Source organism: Antechinus flavipes, chromosome 1, assembly GCF_016432865.1.
Source record: "Antechinus flavipes isolate AdamAnt ecotype Samford, QLD, Australia chromosome 1, AdamAnt_v2, whole genome shotgun sequence".
Lineage (NCBI taxonomy): Eukaryota > Metazoa > Chordata > Mammalia > Dasyuromorphia > Dasyuridae > Antechinus > Antechinus flavipes.
The window spans coordinates 716855044-716867783 of NC_067398.1; the positions used below are offsets into that span (position 1 = coordinate 716855044).

The 12740-nt window shown below is 45.2% G+C and overlaps 1 protein-coding gene across 1 annotated transcript in view; it reads right to left on the reverse strand.

The window, feature by feature from the left end:
* The window catches only part of PRR14L (proline rich 14 like), a 51165-nt gene that overhangs the window by 17038 nt on the left and 21387 nt on the right, over positions 1-12740 (reverse strand). The window lies entirely within an intron of this gene.

Consider the following 12740-nt stretch of genomic DNA (forward strand, 5'->3'; position numbering starts at 1 on the left):
GGTCTCTCATGGCTAGAATGCAGTCCTTCCTCACCTCTGCCTCTTTTAAAGCATCATTTAAAAGAAGGTACCACCTCGTCCACGAAGCCTGATTTATTTGCAAGTTAGTAACACATTCATGTGGAAATGATTTTGAATATATCTGTGCTCATGTTGTATCCACCCAGTTGAATGTATGCTCCTTGAGGGCAAAGACTATTTCATTTCAGTTTTTGTATCCTCAGAGAGGTACACAAAAGGTACACAAAAAAACCCAAATGTTTGTTATTGATCAGATGGGGCAAATCACTCAACTTCTCTGGGCCTAGTTTCCTCATTTTAAAAATCAGAACTAGATAATCTTAGAGGTCCTTTCTAGTTTCAGATTATGCTGCAGGGTTCTAGAGTTCTGTTCTTGACAGGCCAAGAAGCATCCATCAAGTGGAGATGGCTGCTGAGGCTACAAACTGTTAAGCCCTAGAACCAAAGTAGAAACTGGAAGAAACAAGTCTAGTGAGCAGCTTTCTCCAAAGATTATTCATTAAGTCACTCACCCAGGGAAGTGATGGACCGAGTATCACATATTACCCATCACACAGATTCCTCGTTACCAAGGCTAGCACCGCCTCCCTGAAAAGGAAGCCCTCTCATCCTTTCTCTATGATTGATGTTACCTTTGAACAGATTAAATCACAAGAGTTTTAAAGAAGGTCACAGCTCCACTAGACACACCCGGAGTACTGGGTTCAGTTTAGAGAACACATGCCCAAGCTACAGTGCATTTATCAAGAGCAGGGCAACCAGGCTATGAGGTTCAGTAAAATGTTGAGAAGTAGTTTGATACAGTTAGAACGGGAACTCCTGGAAGGTCTTATTTATTTATATCCCTCTGGAGTTATCACAGTGCCTCACACATAAGTGGATGCACGATCAATTGGACATAACCGATTTATTCCGCAACAATCTGAATCTGGGCCCTTGTCTCTGAACTAGTGTTTTCAAAGCTGACTCTTCCAGAAGATTAATAAAGTTATTTTTTCAAAAAATAAAAAAACTCAACTTTTCATCAAATTCCCTGCTCTTTCCATCTTGCTTAGATTTTAATTTACCTCCAGGGCCTAGGCAAGGATTACTTCAGCCTGTGTTTGTACTTAGAAATACAGTGCTGACACAAGGTAGACAGTGAATAAATGCTAATGGATTGAATTTCTGATCTATGCAAATCCAATCCCTTCTTGTTTGTATAAAGAAGACTCTCTAAGTAAAGAGAAATTTTAGTAGCATTTGAGGTGATAATACACCTTAAGTCTACGCATAATGTTCAAGTGACAGCTCATGCAAACATCAAAGATGTGCAGAATTAGCCTCTGACTCTTAGCTCTGACCCAAATCTGGCCACATGGTGGTGAATCTTTGGGTCACAGCAGCTGTGAAGGGCTTGGGGTCTGTGTTGGGGGAAGGGGCTTCCATACCAATAACATCAGAGATATTCAGAGGCCTGGAGCATATTCAGAGGTTTGACTCCCGACTCTCTTTCTGATACCTCAATGTGACATGGACTCGGAGCTGGTAGGACATCTAGGCCGACAGCCCGAGAGCCGGGGCTTGCCCAAGGTTAAACCGGGACCAGCTCTGAGGCTCTTCCCACCACAGCATGCCGATGGGAACCTTCTGAGCAGACCATACAGGTCTAGAGATGCACAACTTCCAAAGGCTGCTCCATGGGAGATGAATACCTTTGACCACAGCCCTGGGAGAGCCCATCTACTGAGGTACCAAGGGAGCAGAATCTACACTGGGGGTGTTACCATATGGATGAAGTACTTACAGGGATGAAGGTTTTAATTAAGAGACCTGAAGATCAAAACGACTGACAGGTGGGAGAGATGACAGGCGAGCCAGGGTCCCTACCAATGATAGTTTTGGTCAAACCCATCCGTGTACAGATGATAGAAAATTAAAATGGATGGACTAATACACAAAGATTCAGGTGTGGATCTGCTGGGACATGGATGATGATAAGGAGGACAGAGGTCACTTGATCCCCCAGTCCTGTGAGGCAGCTCCTTGTCATTAGTCCTGTTTTCTAGATCAGGGAACTGAGTATAATAAAGGAGCCTACCAGGACTACAAAGTCAGGCAGGGCTAGGGACATTCTATAGGAGATTCTAGGAGATCCTATTTACGATACTAGGACATGCCACGGCAGAAATAGCCAAGTGACAATTGTGACAGTTAGCCTCAGGCTGTGGGAAAGCTTGGTCAAATGACAACACTGAGGGGCTTAAGACTGAATCAGTGCTGGGAGAGGGATTGGAGAGTATCTGGCTAAAGTCTTTGGCTTTCACATAAAGAAACTGGGTCTCAGAGAATGCTCAGCTGTCTGACTCCCCGTCCAATTCAATCCCACTCTTTCATGGTGGAAAGTGTGACGATACAAAGACCAAAATCCAACAGTTCTTGCCCTTAGGGAGCTCCCATTCAAATACACCAGGCAACCTCCCAACCACAGTCGGCATAGGTCTGGTATGGAGTCCTTCTGAGTAGCCCTAAGATGTCTCCTACAGAGGACAGCAACACGATGAAACTTAAGGTCCTGGAGAGAAGTCGCCAATTCCCTCCCTTCCTTCTCAGGGGTGCAGAGGAGGAGGAAGAGGAGACCTATGGTTGTAGAACAGTGTGGGTCTGTTTCACTGAATATTGTTTTTCTCTTTTTCTTTGTCATAAGAGATCATTTTTCCAGGAGAGAGAAGATGAGGGATAGATTAGCAAACGTATGTAATGTTAGAACAACAAAAGCTGAAAACCTGAAAAAAAAAAATCCCAAGGAGAAGGAAAATCAATTTATCATTTGAGTCCTTATTTTTATAAAAGAGAAACAAGATACAAAACACGGATCATGTCATTAGAGAAAAACCCCAAAGATATCTTAGCCAGAAACAAAGGCTGGTGTTTGCCAAAACATGTTATACCATCTTTGTTCCGTGGAGTAAGAAACAAGAAACAAAATGGGTGCCCACTGGTTGGGGTATATGTGGTAAATCTCCCTAATGGAATAATACATCAGAAGAAACAATATATTGAATTCAGAGATACAACTGATGCAGAGGAAAACAGACTAAAATTTTTAAAAAGTCATAAATGTAGACTGGCTGAGACAATGTAAAGAAACAGGAACTCCATTCTATCAAGGCAGAAACCCATTCCTGATTGGAGAAACTGGCACTACCCTCCCTGCATTTGACACAGACCAAGGAGGGCTCAACGGTATGGGCCATATGTCAGTCTATTTTGTATGTTCTTTCTCCCCCTCCCTCAGTCTCTCTCTCGTATATATACCCCAATTTCTTGGTTGGTTGGTGATTGTCCTTCGTTCTTGAAGAGCACCAAAACGACATCACCATGTTAGAGTCAAGTTATGGTGTCTGACTGTGGCCAAGCAACCCAATAAAAACTTAGGATGCCTGGCCACAGGTCACACACAAATAGTCCCCATGAACATTTGGGATGGCCTCTGTAGCTCAGGAGAAACATGAGATGCACAAATTCAATTCTGCTTTGTGGTTTAAGACCCACCCCCCAAATGAATTTTGAGATTGTGAAATGATGATTATGAGTAAATATTTTATATGTATACCTGATTTATATATCTATACCACAAGTTGTGTAAACATTGCTTTGATGAAAAAGAGTCATGAGTGGAAAAATATCTACAACTACTGACATGCACTCTACCCTCATTTGAATGTCCTGGACACCAGGAATCACATCTGTGCCCTTCTTTGTCTCCAAAGCATTTAGTCTGGTGCTTAAGGCAGAGTAGGTTTTTATCAATGTTTGTTGACTAATTTAAAAGTACTTCTGTACTAGATGTAGCTAGATGGCACAGTGGATAGAGCTCCAGCACTCAGGAGGACCCGAGTTCAAATCCAGGCTTAGACACATTTGCTAGCTGTGTGATCCTGAGCAAGTTGCTTAACCCCAACTACCTCAAGAAAAACAGAAGGCACATTGACATTGTAACTGGGACAGGACCGGTGTAAAAATAAAGCTGTAAAAAGCACAAAATAAGATGAAATGCAAACATTAGGAAGAAATATAGAAAGTTCATTTGAAGTAAACAATCTGCAGAAAACCCTGAGATTGTCCTTTCAACCTACTTCAACCCCAGAAAAATATGCCCTTCTACCATCTGTCCTGGTTTGGGACTAGGCAAAGGGATATGGAAATGGAAATGTCAATAAAAGCCCTCAAAAAGAAGACTTCTTGACCAAGTGTGGAGTTTTCTTGGCAAGGATTCTGGAGTGGTTTGCCATCCAGGCCCTCATTGATGTCACCGGCAGAGCGGAGCCACGAGAGTGATAGGCCACACTTGAAGAGAATGTCGAGACTTACAAGATGAGAACTGACTACCAAGCAAATCAAGGTTAGACGGGGAGCCTGGTTACATGGACATTCCCACTCCTCAGAGCACTGGGCTGTGGTGGAACAAACTCTGGTCGTGGGGTCATCACATTGGAATCTTGACCCTTTCTCACAGGCTCTAGGAATCGGAACAAGCCCCTTCTCTTTGGGGAGTCTATTTCTTTAGCCATAAAATGAGGATGTTACTCAAGTGACACTTTTCTTACCAAGATCTGGGGAAGAAACACTGGAATCCACATCATGGAAGTTAACAGTTGGTAGGGACCTTAGCGGCCATTTCATCCAACTCAAGAAACCAACTCTGGTAAATTTACCCTCCTTGGCAAGTGGCAATCCAGCCTCTATCTCTAGGAGAGGGGGCCCAACACTTCCTGAAGCTCCCCATGCCATCTGGACCCAGCCACCACGGTCAGGATATTCTTCCTATCATAAGGCCTCAATCTGCCTCTCTCCCACTTGCTGATTTTCAGGGCCAAATGGAGCAATACTTAAAAGTTATCTTGTACTGATTCTTCAGCTGACCCTTATGACACAGACCCTATGGCTTCCAATACCCTAGGTCAGCCTCCACTGAAGGCTCTTGCACAAGTGTGATTATCACATGCCTTAAAGGCCTGTAGGAATGTGAATTATGGAAATCTTATCAGAGAACGGATTTCATCTATGCTAGAAGAGCACCTGGGCCCGCACAAAAGTGAATTTGATCTCTACCTGGCTAGCTGGTTGCAATTATAATAAAGGATAAGATCACTCAATACTTAAGCAGGAATAACTTGGATAAAGAAAGGAGGCAATGTTCTTTCTATAACGGGAAATCACTTTTGTTTAATAAACTAGAATCCTTTAAGGAAAAAAAAACCAAATAATGGCTAAGGAGGAGCCAGCTGGCATTGTTCAGACTTTCATAAAACCTCTGACAGGGTTACGTAAGTAAGATTATTTTTCCTCCCTGAATTAACTCACCCTGGAATTGGGCAGAACTGTTGTTTGAATAAAAAAAACAGCTTAGGTTCTGGGAAACAAAAGGTAGGAATAAACAGGCAGTTTCTGTACAAGGAAAAATGTCAAATATGGATTTCCTTCACACTTGGTTTGGTTTGATATAAAATGGAAAATAAAACTACACCATCAGTTAAAGGTAGGAAATGACTCGAGGTTGGGTCCATAAGCTGCCACAACCAAATTCAGTCAACTATGAGGCATGTTCAGAAAGGGAAATGGACCCAGAGAAGTTCCAGAGAAAGGCAGCTAAACTAAGGATGATGGTGATTACTACAGGAAGTGAATATTGATATAAAGCTTCCTGTGTGTTAGGCATCCCTATTAAACACTTTATATTCTCACTACATCCTCAAAACCACCCTGGGTGTTCGGTGCCATTATGATCCCCATTTTACAAATGAACAAACAGGCAAACAGATTAAGAAACCCAGCATCCCAAAGCTAGATGAATTTGAATAGAGTCTTCTTGATTCCATGACAGCTCTCTATCCACTGAGTTCCCTAGCTGCCCCAAAGTAATGATGGGATATGGGTTTATATGTAGGGGCAAACTCAAAAAATCTTAATTCTCAGCTGGGAAATGTCAAAGTTAAAGGAGTTCAGACTGAGGGAGAAAAGTTTACATTCAGACTTTTGGAGCAGCGTTATCTAGAAAGGAGGGAACCATCAAAACGGAAGGCACCATTAAAACAAGATAAAACAAAAGGAAGAGTGACTATCCTCCATTTATTTGCCCCAAATGCCAACTTAGGGGTCTCATCCAGGTTTAACACTGGCTGCACAGCCAACAGGGACATGGCGCTTCTTGACCTAGGAGGTGGCAGAGATTTCAGGAAAGTCTAATCTCTCAACAGACAAAAATGAACAAAAAGCAAATCCAAGTTTAAACAATATTTCTATAACTCAAGTTGCCTCTGGGAAGTGATGCTTCCTCAGGCCTCATCATCACACTGTCTGTCCCTTGCCAGCCAGCTCTCCAACATTTAGCCCTTCCAAGTTTTGTCACCCAGTGCTAGGCCCTTTCTCTGAATATATCCACACACTATCCAAACCAGAATAAACTGACCCCACGTGTATCTTGAACATCCTAAAGTCTCTCCTGATAGGGAGTTCCTTGAGAGGCTTTTTTGCCTTTCTTTGAATCCTTAGCACTTAGCAGAGTGCTTGGCACACAATTAGTACTCAATAAATGCTTGCTGACTTGACAATACCATTATCTGTGTTTATATTGCTCTTTATTACTTTTGGAAGTTTCAATGACTGAGCCTGGGGCTTGTTATTTGGTTTCAGATGTTCATGCTCAAAACCTGGAAGGAACCTAGAGTATATGGGTTCAAGGAAGCTTTAATGTGTTGTTTATCTCACAATTTTCTGATTTGTGACCCCGCACTGCAAAAAATTTCTGATAACTGAGAAACAGCACACTTTTAAGTGATTTCAAGAGTGTTGTTGTTAATCTTGGTCAATAAATCCTATATTGAACAAGTGGTCATCCAATCTTTTTCTGAATTGATTTTCAATTTACCTGCCAGATGTGTTAAAAGTGATCGATCTTTTAATATCGCCTTTATCATTTCTAATACACATCCCTCCCCAACAACCCAAATCTTTTCTCATTAAAAAAGAAAAAAAAAGTCTTTAACATGTCACCCAATCCTACCACCATATGCAACATTCCACATCCTTCTGCAAAGGATGTAATACATTTGGCATTGCAATGGAATGGAAATCAAGGGCATTTCCACATTTTTTTCTGGGGCCCAAGTGGGTCATCATAATCACCCAGCATTGTTTCACTTTTTTTTGTTTTGCTCTTGCCCACTGACACTGCTGACTGTACTGACTTTCCTTTCTAAAGGTTCAATCTTCCCAAACTTTTCAGTCTTCATCATACTGGTCATTTCTTACTAGCAATAGTCCTTTACGTTTGTATACTACAATTTCTTCATCCTGCCCCATGATTTGTTTTTACATCTCTGTTAAGTCAAGGTGGGTTGGTACAATACTTTTTTGGGCATATAGAGCCTTTCTTTTTGTCATAGACCTCTCCACAGTGAACTTTATTTTCTTAGAATCCTTATGTGGATGATCCTTCTTTTTGTCATTGACCTCTCCACACCGAATTTCATCTTTTTAGAATCATTATATGGATGCTGTCATCATGAGAGTTTGATAGAAAAGCTGGATGCACAAGGTAGTTTTATATGGAAGTGACTGAGAAAGGGGAAAGACTCTCTATAGTCACATAGTATAAAACATGGCCATACCTTTCCACGAACCTTAATACTTCTGGAACACAAACAAAACGAAATAAAAAAAGAAATACAATCAGGTCTAATTTATAAAAAAAAAAAATTGGGAATGGATCATGAGGCAGCTCCTGTGCCCGGCCTGACCTGGAAGCCCCACATACCGACTCCCCGTCTGCTGGTAGTTGGTCAACAAAGCCCAAGTGGCAACCAGGAGAAACTGATTGACTGGTAGAAAGTTTCTCCCCTCACCATCAGCTTTATTGGAAGCAAAGGGGTCAGCGCGCCCTGGGTGGGGTTGTGGGTGCCTCCCTCCTCCCCTTCCAGGTCTCCAGAGGTCATGGACCACGCTCTTTGCATCCATCTTGGCCCAACTAGGCTGTACCACGGCAGAAAGCACAGGCCGTCCTCTTCGGTGACTCCGAGGCTGAGGCTGTCCGGTGCCGCGAGGCTGTCCAGGGACACCAGGGCACAGAGCAGCTGGCCTGGAATTGCAAAGACCAAGGTTCAAATCCAGCCTCAAACAGCCATTAGCTGGCTGGTCCCGAGAACATCAATACTCTGCAGTTTGGAGGACAATAACTGCACCTACCTCTAAAGGTTGTTGTGAGACTCAGACAGACAATACCTACAAAGCTCTCAGCAGTGTCCCTACCAAATGCCAGGGTCATTACCGTTGCTGGCTGTGTCACCACTCAGTGCTTGAGACAAATCCTTCAATTCCAGGGGAGGTGTCGGCCTGCCCTGGTGAGGAGGTACCCAAAGCCATGTGATCCCAGGTCAGGGCCTGCCCCCCCCCCCCCCCCAGCACAATCCACTATCCAGAGCCTGTTTTTTCATAAATACTTGTGGAATTACATGGAATTTGTCAAAGACTTAGCAGCTGTTTTGTGAAATGGTTTTCTGCCCAGAATAATAACATGCTCTGGGGGGGTACCACAGGGTCTAACTCACACACATCCAAAGGTATTCACGAGGGAGGAAGAAGAACGTTCTGTCCTAGAGGCCAGAGGCCTGTTTTGGGGTCCTGAGCTGAGTGGATGTGGGTGCATGGGAAAACCACAGCTTTCAAAGTCTCGGTCCACTCACCTGCAAAATGGGGACATTGCTCCTTTCCTCCTAGGACTGTTATGGAGAGAAGTCCTTTTATAAAGGTACCATCTCAGCTCCTGTCTTGATCCACAGCTTTGGAAAGACTCCAAAGGTTTTCTCTTCTTTTGTTTACTTTTCCCCTCTCCCATTAGTATCCCAAAAGGCTGGCTGAGCCAAGGACACATGGATATGAACAATGTGGACAAAGGAGAAGGAACACAGCAGGGGTATTTAGTGGGAGGCCCACCGGTAGATTATCCCAGATGAGCTAGGTCCGGAAACAAGACAACAGCAGCCCAGGTCGGGGCTGGGACAACGGGTCCCCTGGTAACGAGGCTGGCCTCGAGGGGCAGAATGAGAGCCATGATGTCAGGTAGAGTCAATAAGCCAGATTACTGTGCTTGACTGTTTATTTGTTGTAAGAGAGACCTCTCAGGGGCAGGAGGGTTACGAGTCAGGGCCATGTGTTAGAGATGAGAAAAAAGCAGTAATAAGGCATTAAAAAATAAACAGAAGAAAAGAAGTTTCCCAAACCCAAAGGGTTTGACTTAGCAACTTCATTATTACACTATTATATTTTTTTAAAAAAGAAAAACAAGCTGCATATAAACCAACTCATGGTCTCACACAGAATTCTGTCCTGCGTATATACATAGATATACATACATAGATAAACTCCACACACGTGTTCGTTTTTGTTAATAATTATTTAGTTCAGAATAAAAGGGAATTTAAATCTTTTTTAAAATTCTCAGTATTTCCCACAACATGGCTCTCTGAGGCAGGGACTTGAGCAACACAAAAAAGACCTGGTGTGCACATCTCTGCCAGTGAAGACTTCTGGGAGGTAAAAGGGTCTAAGGAGTGGTCATAGGGCCAACAAACCAGTTCCTGAGGAGCAGCCCCTCCCTGGGGCAGTCTCAAAGGGCCTGCAGAGACCCAGGTGAGCAGGCTCCAATGAAGATAGCATTTGATCAGGATGCAAAGGCCTGAAAGGATTGTAATCAGCACAGGATGCATGGAGGCTGGCAGCCAGGGGAACGTAAGACTCTCCCCCACTGCACCTCTGCCCTTTTTCTATTTCTCTAGACACACACACACACCTCTCCCCATTAATCCCCAAATCCTCTTTTACACCCCATTCAATAAGATCTCCATATTTTAAACAAGAACAACAACAACAACAAAAAAACACCAGCCAGTTGTTAGGGAGGCCTCTGTCCTTCCAGGTTGCTTGGAGGTTTGACCAACTGGGGGGAGTGGAGGGGCAAATAAAGGATTCTTTCCAGTACCAGAGTCCATCCCTTAAAGGTGGCATCTAACTATGGTTCTTGGGGTTCCACAAATGAACAGAGAGACTGATTTAACACATTTACCACGTGGAAACTTTTGGGTAATATGTATTGATCTGCTTTCTAAACCTCATCCAAAAGAAATTAAAATGTGGATATGCTGGAAGACCTGAATTTGGAAACAGCCTCTACAGAAAGACCACACAGGAACCCAAACTAACAAATCCTCAGAAGGGCGTGGGTTTGCGGTGGAGTTCGCACAATATGAGAAGTCTACGGGAGAAGAGAAATAAACAAAACCAAGCATCGGAATAGTATGGCAGCGTGGCTTTATTCGGCATCAGAACACACTCTGCATGAGCCAAACTGAGCACGTTTTTGCAGAACATCCATCCATAACCATGGGACATTTCTCCATCCCATCAGACCCACAAGCACCTTCCTCTCGCCCGCCCACCGGCCCCAGTGACACTGGGCTTCCGGCAGCCCCCAAACCCTTGTAAATGGACCCTGTAAACCTGGGGACGTGGTGGGAAGGACAGGCCCTTGGCGTCAAAACTTAACACTCACTATCTGGGTGACCTGAACTCACTGGACTCAGTTTCCTTCTCTGGAAAAGGAGCTGGATGGGCGAGTTCAAACTTCCTTCTGAACTGGAGTCCAGTTTTAATGAAAACTATTTTAAACACAAAGAGAAGATGTCATCATAGGACAAACTAAGCACCTTCTCAGACTAGATCCCACAAGACTCTACTCAAGCTCTGCCATGGGCACAGTCAGGCAGGCTGGTCCCTGGTCATGCTCCCCATCTCTGAGCAGCGCTGCTCGGGACATGGATACGGGCAGCTCTGGATGCCGAGGTGGCCACGGACACGCCTCCAGACAATCTCCACAAATGTGGTCTGCCTTCCCTCTCCCCCTCCCCATTCTGCTGCCTCTGGGAGGAAGCAGCAAAGTTACTGTGAAATCCAGACCAAGAGGGAAATCAACCATGGGCTCTGGAGGCATGGGGGAGTCTGGTAGGGCCAGCCTGGGGGACTGGGGTGGAAGGGGAGAAAGGAGAACAGGGAGCCTCACCTGGCTCTTGTCACTAGTGGAGACTACCAGCAGGTCACTTCAATTCAAAACAGTACTTCTTAAGGGCTAGAGCATGTAGCATGCGTAAGGCAGATCTCTTGGTGCCTCAGTTTCCTCATTTATAAAATAGGTGTAATAGCACAGTAGGGACAGTTAGGAAGAGAGATCACCAGAGCGAGATCAAAGGAGTAGGTCATGGGCAGCTAGAGATCCAGTGTGAGGGCCGGGATGCAGAATGTGCAGGAAGGGAACAGGAGGCCTCCACAGGCATTTCCCCTTTACTGGCATATTGTCTCACCTTCTGGGGGGAAAGGGGGGGACACCTCTATCCCCCACGAATTCTCGTCTGGTTCTCGACTTTGGGTACTGATCCCTTAGCTTTGCTTAGAAATGTGACCAGGGACCAAGAGAACTGAAGCTGGTCATGTTAAGTCAAATGTTTAGACAAGGGGAGAGAGCCCACTGGATTGCCTGGGACCTCTCATAGAGAGAGCACCACATCTGCAGTCAGGAATGGCTGGTTCCAACTGCCAGCTCCAAGCTAAGCTGTGTGACCAGGGGCCAGGGGCCTCCTCCGCTACAGAGACTCTCCTTCTGTGGGACTCTCCACCCCAGTCCCACCCCCTTCCTCCAGTCATCCTTCCCAACAAACTCTGATAAAAGCTTCCCTTTTACAGCATTTCAAAGACAGTGCAGGAAAGTGTTTCAGAAAACGCAAAGCCCATAGATGGGCTAAATCCACCCCAAAAATGAAAGCTTGGGGACAGGAGGCAGTGACCCTGGGGGGAAGAGCCCTTTGGGACCGGCCACTTCAGAGGCAGGCCCTGACTAAAGCTCCTCCCAGGAAAAAGGCCAAGTCAGCAGCAGCTCAATCCAAGGCCAGGGAGCACCAAAGGCCCCCTGAAAACGGGGGCTAGAATCCGTTTGTTCTCCGTGCATACGTACCTGAACAAAGCAGGCACAGCGAGAACCCGGGAGCATCGGGCGGGTGCCTTTAGAGCCAGGTCTGGAAGGAGTCTAAGGGCATCTAGCTCACGAGCCTCATCGTAAAGCTCAAAATCCCTTCAAGTTTTACAAATAAGTCCTCTTGTCTACTGCCTTCACCAGGCAAGCTGAGCAGAGACGGTCCCTCCTCAAGGCGGCGTCACACAACGATCAGGGACGCCCAGAAGGAAGACATCCCTGAGGGACTCCATTCCTAAACAGATCACCAGCAGGAAGCCCAGGGATCTGAGTCCTAGCAAGAGCCTGCCGGAGGACTCCGGGATGCTCTGTAGCTCCTCCAGAGAAACAGTTCTGATTAAAAAGTCAAGTTCATCTGATCCAATCAGCACTCCTTTATTAAGGGCCCACTATGCACCAGGCAAGGTACGGGCTCCCATGGATACCGACCCGGGATTTCCAGCAAGCGAGAAGGCCTCAGTATGGAGGTGCTGCTTTAGTCCCAGGTGACCCGAGGCCACCCCGCTCTGCCAGCCGAGTACAAGAAAAGATTCCCATCTGGGACCCAGCGATGGCTAAATCACGGAGGAACAGGCCATCCCTGATCCCAGCAACTCCTCCAATCCTCTGCCCAGGCTGGAGAGGGAGTACTCATGGCATACTAAGTGTGCCCTAGGGGTAA